The sequence below is a fragment of the Nanorana parkeri genome, unplaced genomic scaffold (genome assembly GCF_000935625.1).
Source record: "Nanorana parkeri isolate BGI_ZX_2015 unplaced genomic scaffold, ASM93562v1 scaffold134, whole genome shotgun sequence".
Taxonomy (NCBI): domain Eukaryota; kingdom Metazoa; phylum Chordata; class Amphibia; order Anura; family Dicroglossidae; genus Nanorana; species Nanorana parkeri.
In genome coordinates, this window is record NW_017306402.1 from 842,961 (window position 1) to 865,694 (window position 22,734).

Genomic DNA, 22,734 nt, shown 5'->3' on the forward strand with positions numbered 1-22,734 from the left:
TTCCACACCGCCGCAGCGGAGCCGATGCATATGCGTTCGGCTCGGCTGAGCCGCTCGGCCACGATCGGGAGCTGTATGGGCTATTGTGAATAGCCCGTACAGCACCCCTTCGGTTCTACTGAACCGAAGGGGTCCTGAGGCCGAAGCTAGCCGAAGGATCGGTCAAAGCTACGGCTAGATCCTTCGGCAGCTTCGTGAATAGACCCCTTAATTCTCAACATGTCTGCGGATGTATTTACAGTATATCGGGCTTAATCAAATAAACCCAAGAACAGTGCTAAGGATGCTGGAAAATCTGTCTTGTCTCGGAATTGGGGCTGACATGGTCCTTCCTTCTGGAGGATGCATTATTTTATGGCCTTAGTAAGAGTAAAGCTGGCCATACAACAGTAGAATTCAATTTAAAAATTTTCATTTTCTTTTTGTTTTGTTTGCTGTAATATATATTTTTTTTTTATGACTGTTAAAAGAAAAACTATCTGGTTTAAGAAATAATATTTTCATTTTCGGAATGTTTGCACCATTTTCTAAGAGTTAATCGACAAAATGACAATTGTTTTTGACAATAGTAAGCCAAAAGTCAAAGGAGGATGGAAAACTCTTCTCAAACAAACAATTTTTTAAATGTGAATGTGGTTCCCAGTTGGTAAAAATTGTGCACGTGCTTGGAGAGGTAACATTGCATCCTTGCATCCCGAAATCAAATAATAGACTATGATACATTAGTATGGCAATCGAGCATAATTCTACAGGTATATGGCCAGCCTCAAAATACTGGTGTAAACAAAAAGATTACCTGGGTTATTTTTCTCAATGCCATGCACATTTTTACTCTGGATATGGTCAAAAGCAGACACATTATGTTGCATATTTACTGTACATAATAACTATGGTTTTGTGTTATTTTGCCCAAGGCATTATGTAGTAAAAGAAAAGACATGACCTAGCAACAGGTCCTCTTTGCTCGAAGATATAGTTTACATTTAGTTATCCCCCTTCTCTGGGGCTCCTTCTGTATGGTTTATCTGATGTACTTAATTGAGGTCAGTAAGGCAGCTTGGTATGATATTCTCTAGTGTGTCAGCACCACTTAGCTCAGTCAGTAGGGAGTATTATCTATATTCTATAGAGACTTCAAGCAGTGAATTAATTCCACACAGTTTGAAAATACAGGGTCAGTTACCTGTGAGATTTTCACACTGCCACTACCCACTACCACCCACATGTCACCCATGTAAGCAGATACTATTTACTTTTGGCAGATGTTCAAAGTTAGCAATAATGTTTTTCTACATCGTTCCATAAGATCAGGGCACTTTGAGATAAGCTTGTACTTGTATTTCTCCTTTCAAATAAATGTGAACACATGGCAAATGAATTTCTTATGCATTTCAAAGATCCATCTACATGATTGCTTAAAGAAGAACTCTGGGTGGAAGAAAACATAACCCTTGCAGTGAACCTCCCCCTACTGGTACTGGTATTACTGGTACATCATGCTAGATGATGTCATTGACCAAATAGTCCCCAGTAGGGCTGTTAACAAGCACCAGCCAGCTGGTGCTTGTGAAAAAAATTATGGAAAACTTAGTTAACCAGGCATGAAAAAGGGGAACCCAAGTAGAGCTTTAACCTATGAAGAGGGAGGAGCTCCAACCCCTCTCAGCAGCCAGACACTAGATTCTTTATAGCATGACAGTGGGCTCTGAGTGTGCTGACCCCACTGTCCCTGGTATATAATGTAACTGGTGCATTATGTTGGGGCACTCTCTGTTGCCCTTATTTTACTTTGCTGGCCGAGTAATCCCCACTCTGTGGCAGTAGTACTACCACCACAAAATGGCAGGCTTCCAGCTGATGTTTATGTAGAAACATCAGCCAGGTGTTCAAGCAGTTGAACTAGCCAATTACGTCCAATTTGGTCACCCCTTTGCCAAATTGCATATAGCCTGGGTTTCGATCGAACTCATTTTCAGTCTGAACATAAAACTCATGCTTAGTGGCAGCGGGCGCCCTGTGCTGGAACACTGAGCAATAGAGCACCAGACACAGTTCCATTAGGCATCACGAGGAAGGGTTGTAGATAAATTCTTTCCTGATGAAGAACAGCAACAGACCAACATCAACAGCGGCAACATCAGGTTCCCAGCTGGCACCTGAATGTAACCAAAAACCTGGGATACTGACTGACATCATTGACCAAGTATGGCTATGGTCATTGACCAAACATGGCCATATTCAGTCGGTGAGATCAGCCAGGCTCCGTAGTGCTGCTGTTGACAATCTAGCAATGCCAGGGTAATGTCAGTTGTGGGCAAGTGAGCAACAAGAGCAGGATCATGTATTTGTCAGCAAGTCAGCATAGCAATGTTCATCGTGATTGACAATGGATCTACATTGCTGGATGATGGGAATGAGTATGCATTTAAACCACGTGCCTAGTTTTTTTTCAGTCATTGTTAGTAAAGGTGACATCACCGCTGGCTCTTCCTATCTGTTGACATTCGGCAGGCACCTGTCAAATCGCTATTGAAAGGTCCCAGCCAAATGACAACAAATGGCCATCCATGTGTTGTCATTTGGCTGGGACCTTTCAATAGCGGCTTGACAGCTGCCAGCCGAAAGTCAACTGATAGGCGGAGCCAGCAGTGATGTCACCACTAGCTCCACCTATCTGTTTACAATTGTTTATTTTGACAGGTGCGGGAGTTCGCGTGCGGTGGGGTCAGTGGGCTTTTGGGGTCTTTTTTATTTGTTTATTTTTTGCGGGTAGAATAGTCTGCTTCGGCAGACCATTCTCCCCGCTTCAGCTGAGTGTTCTGCTCAGCCGAGCCGAAGCATAGGCATTCAGTTCGGCTGAGCTCTTCGGCTGCTGTACGGGCAATTGCTGAACCGAAGGCTTCCCGCAACTGAAGCGAGCCGAAGGATTAGCTGAAGGTTCAACTAATCCTTCGGCTCATTAGTGAATAACCCACCCTAGAAGCATTGTATGTTGATGTGAGGAAGCTCAGTCTGTCCCTACTTTTCTACGGGGACAGACAGAGTTTCCTGCCACTTAGAAATTGAGAGAGAGGCTTGCAAATGCCTGCTACACAGAGACAAAAAAGGTAAGACTTTGAAAAAATATATTTTTATTTCTGCTGTGTGAATAGAAACACATAATTAACATATAGTGGGGGTTTCTCAAATTTTACTGCAAAAGTGAAAATACACTTTAATCACACCACATTCACCAGAATGAGCAGACAGTGGGCAGCTCTCTGCTGCCTGCATTTCTCTCTTCCTCTAATAATCAATTTCTGATTGTGGGGGAGAGGAGAGAAAAAGTGCACTGTGCCATGAATAGTTTATCAGGCCCAGTGTGTCTGTGACCAATGACCACCAGCATCTAACTGTCCTTGGAAATTCTAAAATCTCCCTAAACAAACTACTATACCAATGCGCAACACATTTCTAACGTGTATGTGACTTCATGTAAATATAGATTTTCAGCAATCATCACCAGCATTAATACCTTTCCCTGCTGCAGTTATCTTTCCCTAACTACTCCATATCTGTTCCAACACAAAATTAACAAAGGCTGCTGAGAACCCTGCTGGGAGGGTGCTGGCACATAAGAAAACTGCCATGATTGGCCCTTCTAAGCCACTTAACCACAGTTCAGAGGCCAGGAAGTGCAATTTTGGTAATTGGCTGCTGAGGGCATGAATGTCTGTAATAGTTGGCCATTTTCACAAACGGCGAACTACTTAGGTTTGAGTCAAAGTCATGATCATCCCAAACCAAAAGCTCATCCCTAACTGTTAACCTGGGCAAATATGGTGAAACACCCACAGGGTTTTTACATGGCAGCAGCCTTGGGCTCACAGTAAGTGGGGTAAATGAATTGGCCATCATTCAACCTGGAAGAGGACTGAACGGGTGGAGCGGAGTTTCTGTCAGGCACAGTGCTAGAGACAAGGTGAATATTTCAGCAAGAATTGCATTTTTATTTGTGAAACAGCTGGCCAAGCTACCGTATTAAACAATCATAAATAATGTAGGATATCTGCTTTAAGATCTTGCAGAAAAGGGAAGAGGTTAATAAATTAGCATACAACAATTGAAGTCTTTGGTGCAGTTTGCTTTATTTTTTTTTAGAGCAGCACAAAGTCAGCTAAATGTCCTGCCAGGTCTGGCCACTGGAGAACAGCTCTGCACTGTGTTCTTGGCAAGCTGTGTGGCAGGTATTGAGTCCTCAGTCCTCACAATATCAGCACTGAACAGGATTTAAATTCTGGCATTTCTGCTACAACATCTGATTCATAATAGTCAGGGTCTTCTTTACATGATTTTAGCTTGATCTGGCTTCTATTCTATCCATCCATGCAAATGCAAGGTTGTATTATCTTTGTAATGAATGTGATGGTTTTGTTGTCGATGATGATGATGACACTTTTCTGCATGATGTACACATGCAATGTAAAGCATAAAGCTGAAGTTTAATCTGCTTATATTTTGCCTTCCGTTTCATCAATTTGCTCTTCATCAGCATTGAAATAAAACCTTTCCATTTTCCTAAAATGCCCAATTTTAGACACAGTGACGCTATCACTAGATCTCTGTGCTTCTTTCACAATGCAGGCAGATGATGGCTGGTGGGGGCAGCAGGGGGCTGTATTTAGCTTCCAGTAAACATCACAGCACCCTGCCAAAGTTCTCCTCTCAAGAGCCCTCAGCCCTTATGCAAGCAGTTGGCTGGCTCTTGGGAAAAAGCTTTGAAAGGTATGTGTCAGTCTAAAGGAGTGAAATTTCCTAAGCAGACTGCATTTGTATGCAGGCCGGCTAAGGTAACTCCCACATGTGTTGCTGAGCCTCCATCATTGAGAGAACTGAAATCTAATAAATGAAACGAGCAGGACAGAGAGAGGAAGGTTGGGGAGGAAAGATCTAGATGAAGCTGCATTCCTCCAGCCAGGAAATGAGGCAACTTCTAATGCACATAACATAGTGAGAAGCTTACATTGTGCAGTAAAATCAGAGTAAGTTATTTCAGTACAGAGGATGGCCATGTACAACCATGCAAGACTCAAGGTAAGACTGGAGTTCTAGACATTTGTTTCTGTTGTGGATTGTAGGTAAGAGTTAGAACCCCTGTCAATTGTTTTTTTCTGTATGGTACCTGTTTGGGAAATTCATCCTCTCTATCTCTCCTGATGACCATTGTTAGAAAGTGATGGGGAATGCAAGAGTTTACAGTTTGCGGAACAGGAATAGAAGGGAAATCGTCCAATAGGGACATCTGTTTCTCGAATGCTCAAAAGATTTCCTTTCACTTCCTGTTGTGTTTCTGGAACACAGACCGTGTCTAAGAGGAGTTTTCCTCATTTGGAAAGCTATCTAGATATTTAGATAGATATGTTCTTGGGGTCTACTCACTAAGCTTCCGTAGGCAGCCGAGTGACTCACCGACCCCAAGCGAAGTAAGCCGAACGCCATTCGGCTATTCACTTCAGGCTGGTACAGCTGATTTCAGCCGTATATCGGTATGTTCGGCCGACTCCTTCTGCACTTCGGGTCGGCATGTTCGGCCGATCCGAAGTGGAGAAGGAGTTCGACTCAGCCGATCCAACATCTGGATCGGCTAAGCCGAACCTCCGGCAGGCTACTCGCTGCTGTTCAGTCTATTCTTATAGATGCCGAACAGCAGTGAGTAAATAGCTAGTTTGCTATTGGCTATTGCAAATTGAAATAGCCAATAGGAATCTGCTATGATTTCCTATGGGGATTTCTTTTTTCTTTATTTAAAAAAAAAAAACGTGCAGGGAAAGGTTTACTCTGCTCGATCGAGCAGAGTGAACCTTTCTGTGAGAAAGTGTTTCTATCCCAGGCGGCCGGGAACCTATTAGACTCCCAGAGCGCCCGGGAAGGAATGACAGATGCGTACCTGGTTACCAGGTAACCAGAAACAACATCTGTCATTACACACTGAGAACACGGAAAGGCCGCTCTCAGTATGTAATGACAGCGTCCCTGGTTAGCTGGTAACCAGGGTCGCTGATCTCTCTGCAAGTGGCTGGAGCCAGCCGTAAGATCACAGCTGGCTCCGCCCAGCTGTCGGAAGCAGGCTCGGCTGGCCAATGGCCGGCCGCTCAACCAGCTTCGGCTTTCAGCGCGGCTCAGTCGAGCCGAGGCATATGCCTTCGGCTCGACTGAGCTGTTCGGCCAACTTCTGGAGCTGTACAGTCTATGCTGAATAGCCTGCACAGCAGCCCTTCTACTGAACCGAAGGGGTCCTGGGGCCGAAGCTAGCCGAAGGATCGGCCGAAGCAACACTTTCACCTCCTGATATGTGTTGTGAAGTATCTGCTTTTCTGATTGGTGACTTCTTTGGGAGGATTTTCATGTTTTGTCATTGCTGGGACAATGCAAACATCAGAAAATGATTCAAAGAATGAATACAACCTGAAAGCAAGCATTGAACACCATTCACATAGATGCCTAGCATATAAAGCACCCAAGGGGTGTAAAATTAGAAAAAGTGTTTAATAAAAAGTGGGATGCTTTTTCTTGTTGGTATTTAAAGTAACTACCTCTAAAAATTGCATCTTAGTGACTTTTGTTGTATTTGTTGCACTCATTTCCACTATTTTTGCTAAAAATAAAATCTACTTTATGTCAAATGCATTTATTAAAACAATCTAATAGATACAGTCCATGTAATTAGTAATAAAAGGAAAGTGAAGCTCATTTTGGTATGTAAAGTGATTAGAGAGTTATTGTTAATAGAGACACATACCAAAATTGCTGGTAATGAAGAAATTATAACTTAACATTTTGTAGCTCGCTCTTCCAAAATTCCCTAAAAAGAACTTCAAATAAAGAAGGTCAGAATCTACTTTGCCTACCAATTTCCCCCAACCATAATTTTTATCCTCAGGTACCTTTTAATCATGACACTGCCTGGTTATCATTAGTTATGTTTGGAAATTTGTTATAAATGTTTATAGATACTAAGCTACATTATGACATTGTAAGTTGCCCATACATGGTAAGACAGAACTGTTGTTTTTTTCTATTAGCTTTAGGTGGTTCATGCTGCAAATGGTTTAGCCATTAACTTTTTTCTCTTCTTCTGTTAGTAGATTTATTGGGATTTTTAATGGATATCAAATGTGTAAGAGTTGGTTAAATGGGTGGATGTAGCTACTATTTAAAGTTAAATTATGCAAACATAAATGGCAATCATATGATTACATTTTGGTAGTCTTCTATGCTTGTTATACAATGCATGATAGGTAGAAGGAAACCATTGAGGTGTCACCATTTTGCTAGAGTGTTACTGGTAGCTAAAATTATCAGGAAATAAAGAGAAAGAAAGAAGAGCGGAAGAGAGAGGGAAGAAGGGGAGTGGAGCCTGTGGCCTGAAGGAAAGATGAGGGCTAATACTGATAAAATAAGATTATGGTGTACCTGTCCAAGAGGTAGTGGTGTCTCCATGAACTCAAAACGTTTGACAAATAAGAGCACAGTCTATCTGAGAAGTGATGGTAGTTTTCAATTATTCAGGTAGTTCTTCAGCTCTTTAAAGCTGACTGTTAGAGATTTCCATTATTTAGCTATTATTTGTTTCTCTGCCAGCAATATAAACCTCAGCAGGATGAACTGGTGATTTTGAAGGCCTTTTATCCTTTTGTTTAGCAAAGCTTCTAATGGATTTTTCTGGCCTAAATGGTAGACACTAAATTAAACATTCTTACCAACACCAGTTTTTGACAATTTTAGAAGATAGCCTAAATGTACCTTTTGTCAAGCATCAGTGGCAGCACGCTTTGTAAAGGCAAACCTTGGTTAAGAAAACAGTGTACAAGGGAATGACCCTAATACCCTCTTTATCAGTGGTGTATTCTGCACCTTTCTTTCTCCAGAAATCCTAAGCAGCTACTCATCTTTGAAGTGGGTCCCACAAGATGCCAGCTTTCCACATCAATAGGAAGTGTGGACAAGATCTTCACAATTTATATGTACACACCAATATGCATTTTGACTGACTGCATCTTTCATCTTGCATAAGCAAAGGAGCAGTTATGGGGTGGAAAAGTCAAGGAAATCCAAAACACACAATGATTGTCAAGAAAATGTTTAAAGTGAACGAGTTTCCCCCATAGTTAATTGGCATGCCTATGGACACCTTTTCTCATGTAAGGTAAGGACACAGTGATAAAGTCAGTGCAGCCAGCTAGAGCAAGTGACCCTTGTTTTTTCATATCTTATTATAAATATAGCTCTACTTGCCATTCTTGTTTTTAATATGGAAACCCTAGTGATGTTAGCTTCCTTTTTAAAACAGCAAGACTGCTTTATGTGGAAAATGTCCAATGCCTTTGACAATCCTGTACAGTCTAAATTGGCAAGAAAGCTCCATTCATGTTAATGAGTACGGAGTGTAAGAATGCACTAAGTTGTCACATCTTCACAGTTTTAAGACAGCAAAGCTTGGTACACTGTAAAACATGCAAGGAAAGGCTGCAGCTGAGAAAACACATCACACTCGACAAGGAATAATACATCAGTCCAGCGAGATGGCTGGAACACTCCAAAGGAAACAAATCAGAGGTTGGCATCAAGAGCAGGAATAGAAATTCTACACAACTTTGAACTAGTGAACCTTCCTACATGAGATGAGTGTGTCTCAGAGTACAGAGTAATAGTAGGGAATAGTACAGTCTGTATCTACAGGTTCATTTCAAAAGTACTTCCTGACATTTCATGTTGATTCTTTTTATTCTTTTTTTTAAATCCACTATCAAATTTTCCCTCATTTCACCTCTCCTGGCTGATCTTGCATATTCTCACTTTCAGTCTCACTCATTACAACCTCGTTGTGCCAATGTTATGTGAAATCTAATCCATACTGGGAACTTTACATTGAACTATGATACAATATGATGCCACCTTCAATTGCAGTAAAGATAATGAGTACTTCTCACTCACGGTTTCTATAGTAGAATGTGAGTTGCAATCTTTTTTATTGAAAAAATGGCAACATTTACACATCATTAAATATGAGATACCCTTTGGTACCTGCTTGCATATTTGGTTGCATTTACAAGCTTCCTGGGACCTCTGACACCTCATATGCAAATATTAATCTTTCTTTGCATATTTATGTGCTGGCGTATCTCCTATGACTTAAATTTTACAAAAAAAAGTAGTAAGCAAGGGCAGGCCAAATCTGACTTTATGAGTCAATATTTGCATATTAGAGGTTTTGGGGGTCCCTGGGCATTTAAGAATACATTAAAAAATATATGCAGACACCCTGTGTGACTGATTTTCATTAATTCCCCACCCCTGCTCCCCCAGCAGCATTCCCTTGTTCCAGTGGTGTGGCTCCATTTGGGCCTGGGAAAAGAAAGATTTTCAAGCTTCAAAATGACTTGTCAGGGCTTACACAGGGATATGGACCCATTCTTCAACCTCAAGCACAGGGCCAATCATTTTACATGTATAAAGTCTGAAGAAGTGATCTAAGGCATCCCAAAAGCTTGTATCTTCATATAGCTGCCTAAGGAGCTTGTGTTGAATCCTTCTGCTGAACCCCAGTGATAACCCACCCTGAACTATACCCAACTCTCGCCCACACACCAATAGTGATGGGCTCAGGCGTGTTCGCAGCTCCACGTGCCGAGCCCGCCAGGAAGCTGACAGCGCCGCAGCGCCAATCACAGGTACTGAGACATTATCCCGGTCCGCAGCTGCAGAGATCGGGATATGTCTCAGTGCCTGTGATTGGCGCTGCTGCACTGTCAGCTTCCTGGCGGGCTCGGCACGTGGAGCTGCGAACACGCCCGAGCCCATCACTATACACCAATCGCAATGTAAATGGTAAATGAACCATGAGTGGAACGTTATCACATTAATGACAGCTTCCCAACACATATATGACCCACTTTGAGCAATGGCATCTCTCTGTATGCCAGAGTTGGTCTCAATTACTGCCAGTTTCCTAATCTTTAAACTGGTGGAAATTATTTTTGGATCTGAAGGAGCCATAGTAACAGTAATAAGAACTACCTGAATCTGTCACACATGTAGAAACTGCAACCGAAAGTGTTCCAGGGCTTTCATGAATTAGATGCAGGTTATTTTAAAGGGACCATACCTCCAGAAAAGTTGTGTACATGCTTTACTAATTTACCCCCATTGTGTGTAATCTACACATTCTTAACATAGAAGCAGGCTATCGTTTGAGGCATTATTTCCTGCTCTGGACCATAGACCTTCAAAGTGTTCCTTTTTTCCACCAAATTTTGGATTAAAATAAAAAAACACAGATTCAAGCCTATTCACTTTATATTATAGTCATAGTTTTGTCTTTTGAATGGAGTTCTACTTTAGAAATGCATTACAGATATGAACATCTAACATTTACTCATAGTTATTAAAATGTAATATATGTTTCAGAGAATTCTGTCAGGCCCCCCTAGCATCAGCAGCAGAGGGGTTAACTCCTGTTATGTTATGCAGCACACTTTTGCACCTGTTCTCAGCTGACTCTGGCCTCCAACTGCAAATTCAAGACCACAAACTGTGGGTTTTTTTTTATTGAGTCAAATGCATGTTAGCTATATTTAGAGCATAAGATATTATCCACATGCAAAATCATCATTCAAAGTCCCATTTACAAAAAGATACATATAGGGCAGTTTGATCTACTGGCACCTGTACAGAGACTGAAGTAATTACTAATGCAGTATAAATACATCACTGGTCAAATCATCCTTGTAGCGTCTCTACTCATATCATATAATTATTGAGGCATAAAACATAATCCATTAAGCAAAACCCCACCTTTTTGAACCGGGTAGCATAATGACAAACTTTGAAAATAGAATGTTTACCCATCCTTAGGCACGCACAGGAAAAGGCAAGTGCCAATAGAGAAAATCAATTTGAACCATCAAAAATTCAATATAAAAGAGAATGGACCAAATCTACCCAAAAAAGTCTTTAAATATATTTACAGCAAAAAGACAAAGTTTCAGCAGGTAGGTTTCTTAAGCAATCAAAGATGATTACTGGGTACAATGAGAAACCAAACCGATCTACTTTAGCTGTGTGCATACAAAAGAATCCAGTTTTGCTGATGTGAAGGATGTGAGGATGATATTGACTCAATTTGAAATGCAGCACAGAGACTTATAGGGTTATTCACAAAGCTGCCGATGGCAACCGAGTGAGCAACCGACCCGAAGTGAAGTGAGCCGAACGTGGTTCGGCTATTCACTTCAGGCTTGTACGGCTGATTTCAGCCATACATCAGCTGAAATCAGCCGTGCACCGGCTTGCTTCGGCTGGCTTCCTGTTCGGCATGTTCGGCAGAGCCAAAGAGCAGAAGGAGTTCAAATCAGCTGATCCAACATCTGGATCGGCTGAGCCGAACCTCCGGCAGGCTTCTCGCTGCCTTTCGGCCAATTCTCATGGGGGCTGAATGGCAGTGAGTGAATAGCCGAATGCAGCCGAGCGGCATTTGGCTCGGCTATTCTGCTCGGTACCTCCGAGGAGAATAGTAAAACATAGAAAAAAGTTGGGGAAAAAAAGTAGAAAAAAACTGTTTCCAAATGTAAATAAATGATCAAGGATAAAAAAAAATAAAGATTTAGAAAAAAAAAGATTGAAAAAATAAAAATAAAGATTAAAAAATAAAATTAAAAAAATTAAAAATGAAAGAAACAATTGGGCGGAGATAGCGGTGACCGTGCCTCTTTCCTGTTGGCTAAATAACCACTTGGCGGAGCCGGCCATGATCTCACGGCTAGCTCCGGCCAGTTGTAATGACAGATCTGTCATTGCATCTGGCCGGAGCCAGCCATGAGATCATGGCTCCTATATACTGTTTTTTTCTTTTCTTTTTTACACTCTTTCTGGGCTCTGCATGGTCCGGGCCGTAGGCATGACCAGCCATAGCACATCACCCAAATGTCGCTGGGTAAACACTCCTCCAGTCTGTTCTGCAGTGCATGGCAATGATAGCAAGATGAACTACTGCTTTCAGTCAATGCTGTTATCCACCCCAGGTTCCCAACTTGCGGTCACATGCATCATTGAATGGCCATGGATGCTCTGGAGAGCTTTGATGTCATTGCCGTTGAGTGCAGGGCAGTTGCAGCTTGGTCTTACCCACTGCCCAGGCATGCAGAGTTGCGTTTATTTATTTTAGACAAAGCATGCGCAATGTGTAGTGGCAATGTGCTGCAGAGGGAACATGAGCCTGTAGATCATTGCCACCATAGACAAGGAAGAGAAAGTCACTGGCAGGATCAACAGGTATTTTTCATAAAAAGTAAAATTATGAAAACATAAAAGGCACACATTGTTAAGCTGGCCATACACCTATAGATTATCTGCAGATTTTCTATGGTCAGATGGAAAAAGTGCAACAGATTCCTCCATCTACGCTAAACTGTGTGGTTGGAGGAATCTCCCACTGGGCCAAGCTTCAGGATCTTCCTAGTCAGTCACACTGGCTGTCAAAATACCTGAACAGTCTGATTGGATACAGGCATTGTTCAGGTATTTTGAGAGCCAGCGGGGGGGGCTAACAAGATACTGAAGCTTGGCCCAGTGGGAGATTCCTCCATCCACACAGTTTAGCATAGATGGTGGAATCTGTTGAACTTTCTCCATCTGACCATAGCAAATCTGCAGAAAATCTATAGGTGTATGGCCAGCTTTAGAGAAATGTATTGTGATGGCTTTATTCTGTTTTTTTTGTTTTTGGGTTTACAACCACTTTAATAACTGTCTTGGTTCAAATAGATTGGTGCAAGGCAAGCCATATTATAAGTGAAAGAGAGTTCATATTTATAAAAAACAGATGCTGTAAAAATAAATCTTCTCTTTTTTCATGAGGACAGAAGCAGAAACTTGGACTAAGGAGTAGCTACGGATGTAATATATTTGGACTTTGCTAAACGATCTGACACGGTTCCTCATAGATGGTTAATGTGTAAAGCAATATCTATGGGTTTAGGAATTTTTGTTTCTAAATGGACAGAAAACTGACTTAAAGACGGCATCCAGAGAGTCAAAATAAATGATTCATGTTCCAAATGACCTAAGAATTGATCTGGCATACCCCAAGTTTCAGTTTTTCAACCATTAATCTTTAATTCATTTACAAATGATAGATAGTTTGGGATTATGAGTACTGTTTCTGATTGTCCAGATCACTAATGATCACATTAGAAATGTTATAATGCAGAGGTCAAAATCAATGATAGTGTGATTTATGCAGATTCAATTAGTGACTCATAATTTGCTGATATTAAATAATCCACACTTTAATAAGAATACATAGAAGGGAATTTATCAAAACTGGAGTGGACAAAAATTAGAGCAGCTGTGCATGGCAACCAATCAGCTTCTCTCTTTCATTTTCAAATCTTCACTGAATAAACTGAAGAGAGAAGCTGATTGGTTGCTTTAGGCAACTGCTCCAGATTCTGTCTGCTCCGGTTTTGATACATTCCCCCCATAATGTTTAAGGCTGAACTCTTGGCAGTTAAAAAAACCACAGATAAAAAATCAAATAAAATACACAAAATAAAGTGATATTAAAGCCAAAATGTTTTTAAACTATTTCAAATGCTGATTCAATCACTTACAATGGATCCTGCTCCTTGATGATGAAAAGTCTTAGGGGTCTATTCACAAAGCTGCCGAAGTATCCGGCCGTAGCTTCGGCCGATCCTTCGGCTAGCTTCGGCCCCAGGACCCCTTCGGTTCAGGAGAACCGAGGGGGTGCTGTACGGGCTATTCACAATAGCCCGTACAGCTCCCGATCACAGCCGAGCGGCTCAAGCCTGCTCTGTCTTTTTTCTTTATTCTGACACGGAATGTCAGAATAGAGAAAAAAAAAAAGAAAAATTCCCATTCAAGGTTCGGCTCAGCCGATCCAGATGTTGGATCGGCTGAGTCGAACTCCTTCTGCACTTCGGGTCAGTCGACTCTGCTGAGTTCTCATGGTATTGACAGATCAGCGTCCCCTGGCTACCAAGTAACCAGGGGAAGCTGAACTGTCAGTACCACGAGAGCTCAGCAGAGTTGGCTTTCATATCACCTCCGGCTCTGCTAAGCTCTCATTGTAATGCAGGGGGGAGAGAGCACCCCCCTGAAATGATGGCAGATAGCAGAGGAAGCAATAGCTTCTATGCTATCTGCAAGTTTTTTTTAGTATTCTGACAGCTGCTGCCGTCAGAATAAAAACATTTTAAAAAAATCAGCATAGAAATACATAGCTAGATTCCTATTGGCTATTTCAAATTGCAATATCCAATAGCAAGCTGGCTATTGCACCCGTCCTCTGCTGCTGTCAATCACTAGAAGAGGACCTGATAGAGAACTTCAGGTCCCCTCTGCTATTGCACCCCTCTACGGGTGCAATAGCTAGTTTTCTATTGGCTATTGCAAAGAGAAATAGCCAATAGGAATGTAACTAAGCATCCCTTAAGCATTCCAGAGCAGGGAAAGTTTTACTCTGCTCGATCAAGCGTCCTGGAAAGTAATGGCAGATCAGCGTCCCCTGGTTAACTAGTAACCAGGGGACGCTGATCTCTCTCTGCAAGTGGCCGGAGCCAGCCGTGAGATTACCGCTGTCAGTAGCAGGCTGTCGGCCGGGCTTCGCTTTTCACCTCAGCTCTGTCGAGCCGAGGCATATGCCTTCGGCTCAACTGAGCCGCTCGGCCGACTGCGGGAGCTGTACTGGCTTAAGTGAATAGCCCTTTCAGCAGCCCTTCGGTTCAACTGAACCAAAGGGGTTCTGGGGCCGAAGCTAGCCGAAGGATCAGCCGAAGCTACGGCTAGATCCTTCGGCAGCTTAGTGAATAGACCCCTAAATGTATTCACCCTTGGGAAATGATGTCATGATGATCTGCTTATGTAAATATACAGTATATGGCCCACAAAAAATATTTAGTAGATAGTTTGTTACTTTAAAGTGTATTTCCACTTTCACAGCCAAATTGGGATAACACCTATTTTATGTTTGTTACATGTTCCCATTTACATAGTATAAGCTAAAAATAAAAATAAAAAAATGTTTCTTGCAGTTTAAATTGCTTTTACTTGGGTAAGGGTTTTAAGAGTTAAAATGTCTTCTTGCTTGTATTTCTTTGAAATGTCAGAGGTGGCAGCGAGGTGTGAGGGGTCTGAGGTGGCTTGTGGATTGTATGTTAATTACGCTTATCAGGTAAACACAATCCTCAAATCTCAGTCCCAAGACTTTAACTCACTAACATTTTTAGTAGCAGGACTGAGCTACTAAAAATCTACTTCGTACACTCTAGCCTATTCAGGTAACTGCCAGAAAATAGCTATAGTTCAAAATTGCCAGAATAAACTAAGGATTCTGAGGATAAAATGAGGGGATTTTCTCAAAACTGGAGTAGACAGAATCTGGAGCATCTGCCCATTGCAACCAATCAGTCTATATCTTTAATTTTTAATTGAATGAGCTAAATATGTTTTTTTTTAAATCAGCTAACCATAAAACTGTAAATATCACTTCCTTGTTACCATATGGAAATTTTGTACATGATGGAAAACATATTCTAAAGAACCATGCATCCATGAAAAACTATAACGATATTGGTCTTTTTTTTTTTTACACATGTTAACAATGTCACACTGTAAAAAAAAGTCCCTGATATTTTGCCTCAATCAGGAAACAGTTCTAATTCTTAAAGATACAAAGCTAAGCAGTAGTCACTCTCAATCTCAAGTCAATTATCTGTTGACTTCAACCATGTTCAAGAAAAAAAAATGCAGTTCAGCTTTAAGAAGATATAGGGGTCTCTTTACATGGAGTTGGTGGACAGAATGTGTTTGATCATCCTTCTCATTCATCCTTCTCATTCATGAATTATCTCATTCATCCTTCCCTGATAGTAAGGCCCACATCCAACAATCATGGGCCTTGTACCATGAACTTGTACCTTTTGCTTGCTCAGTTCTCCCATAGGCAGTTTAGGATGCAATGCCTGAAGCAAACTGACGGACAAAGCTATTACAAAAAGTACCAGCCCAGCTGAAAGAAGACTGCTGTCGCTGAGCTGCTGTTGAAAATGCCGGCTGCCTGTGTGTCTCTGGCTACCATATTGCTAAGTCACTAACCTGGAACAAGCTAGCTGGTCTACGTATTTGTTCCAGGTCAGCAGCTCAATCTATTGACGCAGTTGGATCAATATGATAGTCAGGCAACCAGTGTTGGCAAGACTACATATTGCTATGAATACTGGTTTCCTTTCATACTGCTTTGCTAATCCATCTGCTCCCCCTCCTCTCTGTTTCAGATCTAAAATGACACTAAACGCACGTCCACGGGCTTCAAAAGAAAAAAAAAATTACACTAAACTTAGGAGTTATATCTTAAAAGTGCATTCAAGTACCATAACTATTATCAAAAAAGTATCTTATTTGTGTATCACTCAGCTGTAGATCCTCATATCATCTCTGAATTGGTGCTGACACTGTCCTTCTTTCTGGAGGGTGGCTACTATTGTTCCTCATGGTCCTTGTGTGTGTTGTAAAGTAGCCAAAGCTCCAAGCTCACTCCCATGATGGACTATACTGTAGATCCAAATTAGTAAACTAAGGGGTCTATTCACAAAGCTGCCGAAGGATCTGGCCGTAGCTTCGGCCGATCCTTCGGCTGGCTTCGGCCCCAGGACCCCTTCGGTTCAGGAGAACCGAGGGGGTGCTTTACGGGCTATTCACAATAGCCCGTACAGCTCCCGATCACGATGGAAAATCAGAGATGAGTGATGCACAAATAAAGTACAGTATTGTTCATAGTTAAAGTACTTAAATGCATTTTTAAGATTTAACGCCTGAGTTTAGTGTCACTTTAAAGAAAACTTGTTGCTTTGCGCTGCATGCAGAACGCATTAAATGTCTTAACAGTAAAGTATAATTCCCTGTAGTTGTTGGTGTCCCAAGTTACTTCGATCATCAAGCAAACAACCTATGTGAAGGTAGTATGACAAAAGACAAGAGCTGAAGCCACCAACTACTGGAGTGGTCACCTTTGCAGTTTATTTAGTGAGTATTTGGAGAAGTTTAGTACATAAAGCTTGTGCTCTGAATATTTTCAGTGGTATTGCCATGGTTAAGGGGAGATCACATCATGGATTCCCTAAGAGTGGGTGTCTTATAAAGACTATAAAGCAGAACGCTGTATCTGTAAATCAGAGTAATGTATATGCAGCATTGGCAGTCCAGACAATGAGCCTACAATACTGATACATCAGCTGCTCTTGCAGTCAGGATCAATCATTATCATCTTGAGTTTTAATGATTTTAACTGCTTTCTAATTGGACCAGAGTTATTATTTTTAAGCAAAATGCAAAACATTCTGACTTTGTTTTGTTGTTGCTGTTAATTATTTCACTTAGTAAATTAGTTCACCAACACTTTGTTGCAATATAGTAGTTTACCAAGAGTAACTTAGATTTCATATAGTAAATAAAACATCGGCGAGTGAAATATGGTTTATAAAAACGCCACAAGTATTGCTGCCCAACAATGAACAAGAACATTCTGCAGGCATAGAAGTGGTGACCCTTTTATAATAAAACATGAAGGACAGATGAGATGAAGCTTTATAAAGCATCTCACCAACAAAATGTTTATAAAAGGCACCACATGGTGAAGGATAAAGCAGGTTAAGGTGCATTAATTGAGCTCAAAAGGTACAAGAAAAACAAAGCGAGATAAATATTCCAAGCATTGTAAAAGATCTTAATGTTGTGTTCAAGTACAAGACAATCTTATCTGAAACCTTGTTCCCTCCAAAACTCTCGCTTTCACATAAATTTCATTGTTACCATTGTATTTCGAGTGTACAGTTCTAGGAAAATAAAATAAAGCATATTTTATATTGAGTTTTATAAAGTGTACTTGACAAATGTTTTTACATCACAAACAAACATACAGTACAAATCCTATACAACTAATTCAAAAGTGTATTCCTTCCTAATAAGGTAAAATTGTATATAACTTCCTGAATCAAATCAGGGTACAACTTAAGAAAATAGCACAAGCATATAAGAAGAGACCACAAACTATCTAAAAGGTTTTAGTTTTCATATTAAAAATGCAAATACAAAGAGATTTGATCAGACTGATACTGGAAGCTCTTTGGTTGTAACTCCCCCAAGTTCAGATCAAACCCATAACAAATCTGGGCAATTCAGACTGAGCATGTCATGAAAAAATACATACGCAGAAGTCACCTTCAGTAAAAACTGCACTGGTCAAATTAATCAGAAGATTCAAAGACATACGCAGCTAAAGCAATATGCAAATCTCAACTTTTTCCTTTAACAGCTAACCTGGATGCTGCCTCCTCACTGCTGAATCTCCCTCTTGGTCTTTTAACGGTGACAACAGCGGCAGAATCGGAAAAGTACACCTCCATTTAACTTATTGGACCTCAGTTCTTCACTGGCTGGAACAATGCAGAATCTCTATTACTAACAAAAGAACAGCAAATGAACGACATCTCATTGGTCCAATCATTGAGAGGGCGATGGCACTATAGCAGTCAGAAGAAGATGCAAACTCAACCTTTCTGTCGCTGGAAATTTATGGCTAGGAGGGTTATTCACAAAGCTAGCCGAAGGATCAAGGCCTCACACCATTGCATTGCATTGCACCCATAACGCACGCTACCGCACAATGCACCTAGCATGGGTTACCATGTGCTAGGTGTGTTGGGGTGCCATTTATCTGAATAGCACCCCAACATTTTCCGGCCACTGTGCGCCACAATGCAGCGCAACATGCAGTATTAATAGTTATTATTATTGGTATTTATATAGCACTGACAATTTGTGCAACGCGTTACATAGACCACATTCACACCAATCCTGCACTACCTTGTAAGGGGCAATTATTTGGTTCAGGAACGTGTTAAAAGGAGCTTCTGGAACCATCTGGAGCATACTGTTGAAAACCACCCACAACCACCTTAATTTCCCCCTGTAATTTTGCTCATCTCTATTATACAAATAAGGAAAAACACTTAACAACGATCCTTCACATTTGGAGCAAGGCCACACAAGCAATAATACATATGCAATAATTTTCTGAAAACTGCATTATGTAGCTTCACTGCTAAGTTAATGACATTGTCAGACTAACATAATATTTGCTGCTAGCTAAAGTTTAAGAGAACAAATAGTTCTCTGATATGTATGCAAGAGAGATATGCATGTAAAAGAGCTTGATGTAAATAAGGTTATTAATGTGTGTAAAAATATAGTTTCAATCTGCTGTATATACTGTAATTGCAATGATATGTATGTATGGGGACAACCATTTTTGCTCATTACATACTCAGGCTTTGCTTCCTATGTTGCAGTGATATGCAACAGTTGTGTTTTACTGCTCCTCCTCAGAAAGCAATCATGAGCCAAATCATTGAGAACAATGCACTCCCTGAGTGGGTGATATCTTATCTCAACAAATGACACAGAGGGGTCTATTCACGAAGCTCCCGAAGGATCTGGCCGTAGCTTCGGCCGATCCTTCGGCTAGCTTCGGCCCCAGGACCCCTTCAGTTCAGTAGAACCGAAGGGGTGCTGTACGAAGAGTCATTTTACCAAGACACAGAGAGTTCCCTCTGGTCACTCATTTGTATTTAATACATGTAAATTTAGAATACCAAAGAATACTTCATAAATACTTTATAAATTAATAAAACATGTGCCGAGCTATCAAAAAAACGAATCAAATAACATAAACCCACTTACTAGCAATGTATAAATACTTAGGGGGTTATTCACACAGCTGCCAAAGGCAGCTGAGTGAATAACCTTGCCGAAGTGAAGTGAGCCGAACTATGTACTTCTGGCTTGTACGGCTGAACCCAAGAGCTCCGGTGGAGAAGCAAAGGCTGGATCCTTCAGCAAATTCGTGAATAACCCCCTATTAGTCATCAGAGAACATAGTACATAGTAATCAAAAAAATCTCATATATAAACAATATAACTTATAAAAAGTACTACTACAATGTGTCAGTGTACCAGAAGTTCATGTGCATATAAATAATGTGTTAGTTTCCAAATAATTCATATACGTTGCAGTAGTGTATCATTAATCACAATAGTTCACATATATTTAAACAATGTGTCAGTTCCTTTCAATGAACAGCGCCGCACCTCCACCATCAGAATAAGTTGTCCCTCCAGGTGTACACCCTCTCCAGAGTGCTTCTCACCTTATGGAACAAGACACACCAATCAATCCTAAGACTCGGACGGGATAGCACCCCCATTCAGAATAGCAATCCTCTGCTCTTCAGCCTTACAGCGCTCCTCATTCTGTTGTCCAAAAAATACAAATAGTACAAAACAAAGTGCACCCTGAGATGCTAAAAACTTGATTTTATTAAAAAGCTACTGACATAAAAGGAGTGTTGATGGCATATAACACAACATGAAAGCAGTGTGCAGTGGATTGAGAAATCATCATTGGGACTGACAGCCTCTCGCTCTCCTGCTCCTTAAACTCTGCCCACCTTTGTGTCACATACTCCACCTTACGTACATCACGTCTTCATAGACTCCGTCAGGGGCAACGTCAGTATCAAAGAATACTTTGGGGTCTATTCACTTCAGGATGGTACGGCTGATTTCAACCGTATATCGGCTGAAATCAGCCATACATCGGGTGGCTTCGGGTCGGCCGAACATGCACAGCATCAGAAAACAGTGAGCAGGGTAGTGTCTTGTCTTGCTGTGTGGGTGCGTTTGTGGAGACACATGCAGCTTACTAGCACACTCAAGGGTGGCTCCATAGGACCCTGGAGAGGAAAGGAGCCGCCCTAACCAGAAAATCAGGGTGGATTCTACAGGATGTTAAAACTTTTACACGTCAAGGAGCAGCTTTTTATTCAGTGTAAGCAATTTAATCAGCATTTCAAATAGCTTAAAAACCTTTTGACTTTAATATCAGTAAATGAGTCCCTTAATATACAAATCCCCATGATTTGCATTAAATTACTTATGCTATTCATAAATTTGATGCATTGTGTTACATATAAAAACCACACAGTGGAGTTGATTTACTCAAGGTTAAAAATGGACATTCAGTTGGAAAGATAAATGTTCTACGAAGTGAATGTTAGTTAATAATGTGGACCTGTTTTCTCTTTGAATATCCAATCAAGTGCAAAGAAAATGACTTTGTAAACCATGTCTACTCCTTTAGTAAACCAAGCACATATCTGTACAGTTTATTCTGCTTTAGATGTCTGTCAATTTGAAACTGACAACAAAGTCATGGCTATATTTACATATTTCATTACATATTATATCTGTGAGACAAGCTGAGAAATGTAAGGTTCATGTGAGGTGCTATGAAGATGTTCACAGAATGTACTAAGAAAACACAATCACGATTTACTGTTATTTATTAATCTGTTTTTATTAAGTGTTAACTTGAAATATTAACACAGGCGCATATTTATAATAAGTGGCGGTGATGGGAACGTTTCAATACAAACACTGAAATGGTCAGTGGAATTTGGCTCAAAGGAATCATTAACAAGTTATGATGAATTCAGAGGAATCATTGTACAGAAGCAAGGAGAACACATTATAAAATTTTGACAGACCAAAACAAAGACAAAAGCTCTGCTTGACAAATATATAATGGGTCCAAATGGCTCACAAGACCTTCTCGAATATTTATATAAATATTCGAGAAGGTCTTGTGAGCCATTTTCTTTTTATCTAAACTTTTCTTTATTGACCAATTGCCAATATATACATACATGCCTTTGGAACAAACAATATGTTAGACTTCTAACATATTGTTTGTTCCAAAGGCATGTATGTATATATTGGCAATTACTCCATATTTGTGATGACCAGGCATTTTTAAATAGACAAATAAGCAATTGGAACATTTTTAAAGTATAAGTAACTAACTAGAAAACAGTAGGAAAAAGGAACCAACCTACTATGTAATGTGCCATTAAAAACAGTGAATTAGTATTTATCTGTCTAAGCTCAGGACAAAACAACCAAGACATGTAACATTGATAAGTCGACATGAGAGAGGCACAATTACTATAAAATTAAAAGGGAAATGAATGAAACTGAGACTACGCTACTCATTGATGGAGAAAGGTTTCCACGAAATTCTTTCTGCCATATACAGTAAGTCAACCTTATTTAAAGGGGAGCGTGGATCGGGGTATTGAGTACTCTTCCAATGGCTTGTTATAAGCAATTTAGCTGCCGTAAAAATATGCACCACTACTGTGTGATAGTGTGAAGGGATCTTATCCAGGCCAATATTAAGTAAAGCCAGTTCTGGAGTCTGTTTAATAATATAGCCAGTGATTTGTGTTATCATGTGGAAAGTAGAGTTTCAGAAGCTGCTCAACTATGGACATGTCCGTAAGATGTGACAGAGTGTGCCAGTTTGGCCACAGTACCTCCAGCACTTAGGGGAACAAGACATTGACAATTTGCTCATTCTAAATGGAGTGAGATACTATCCCGTAGTAACCTTTTGAGCAAGATCCCAATGATTAATACAAGTGGAAATTTGCTTTAATTGCTTGTTTCCAATGTGTTTATGAGATATTTACAGTGACATTAGAGTCACATTTTCCCCCCAATTCTCCCCCCCCCCCAATGCTGCTGTAAGGACTTATCTTAAATGATGCCTCTTGATCC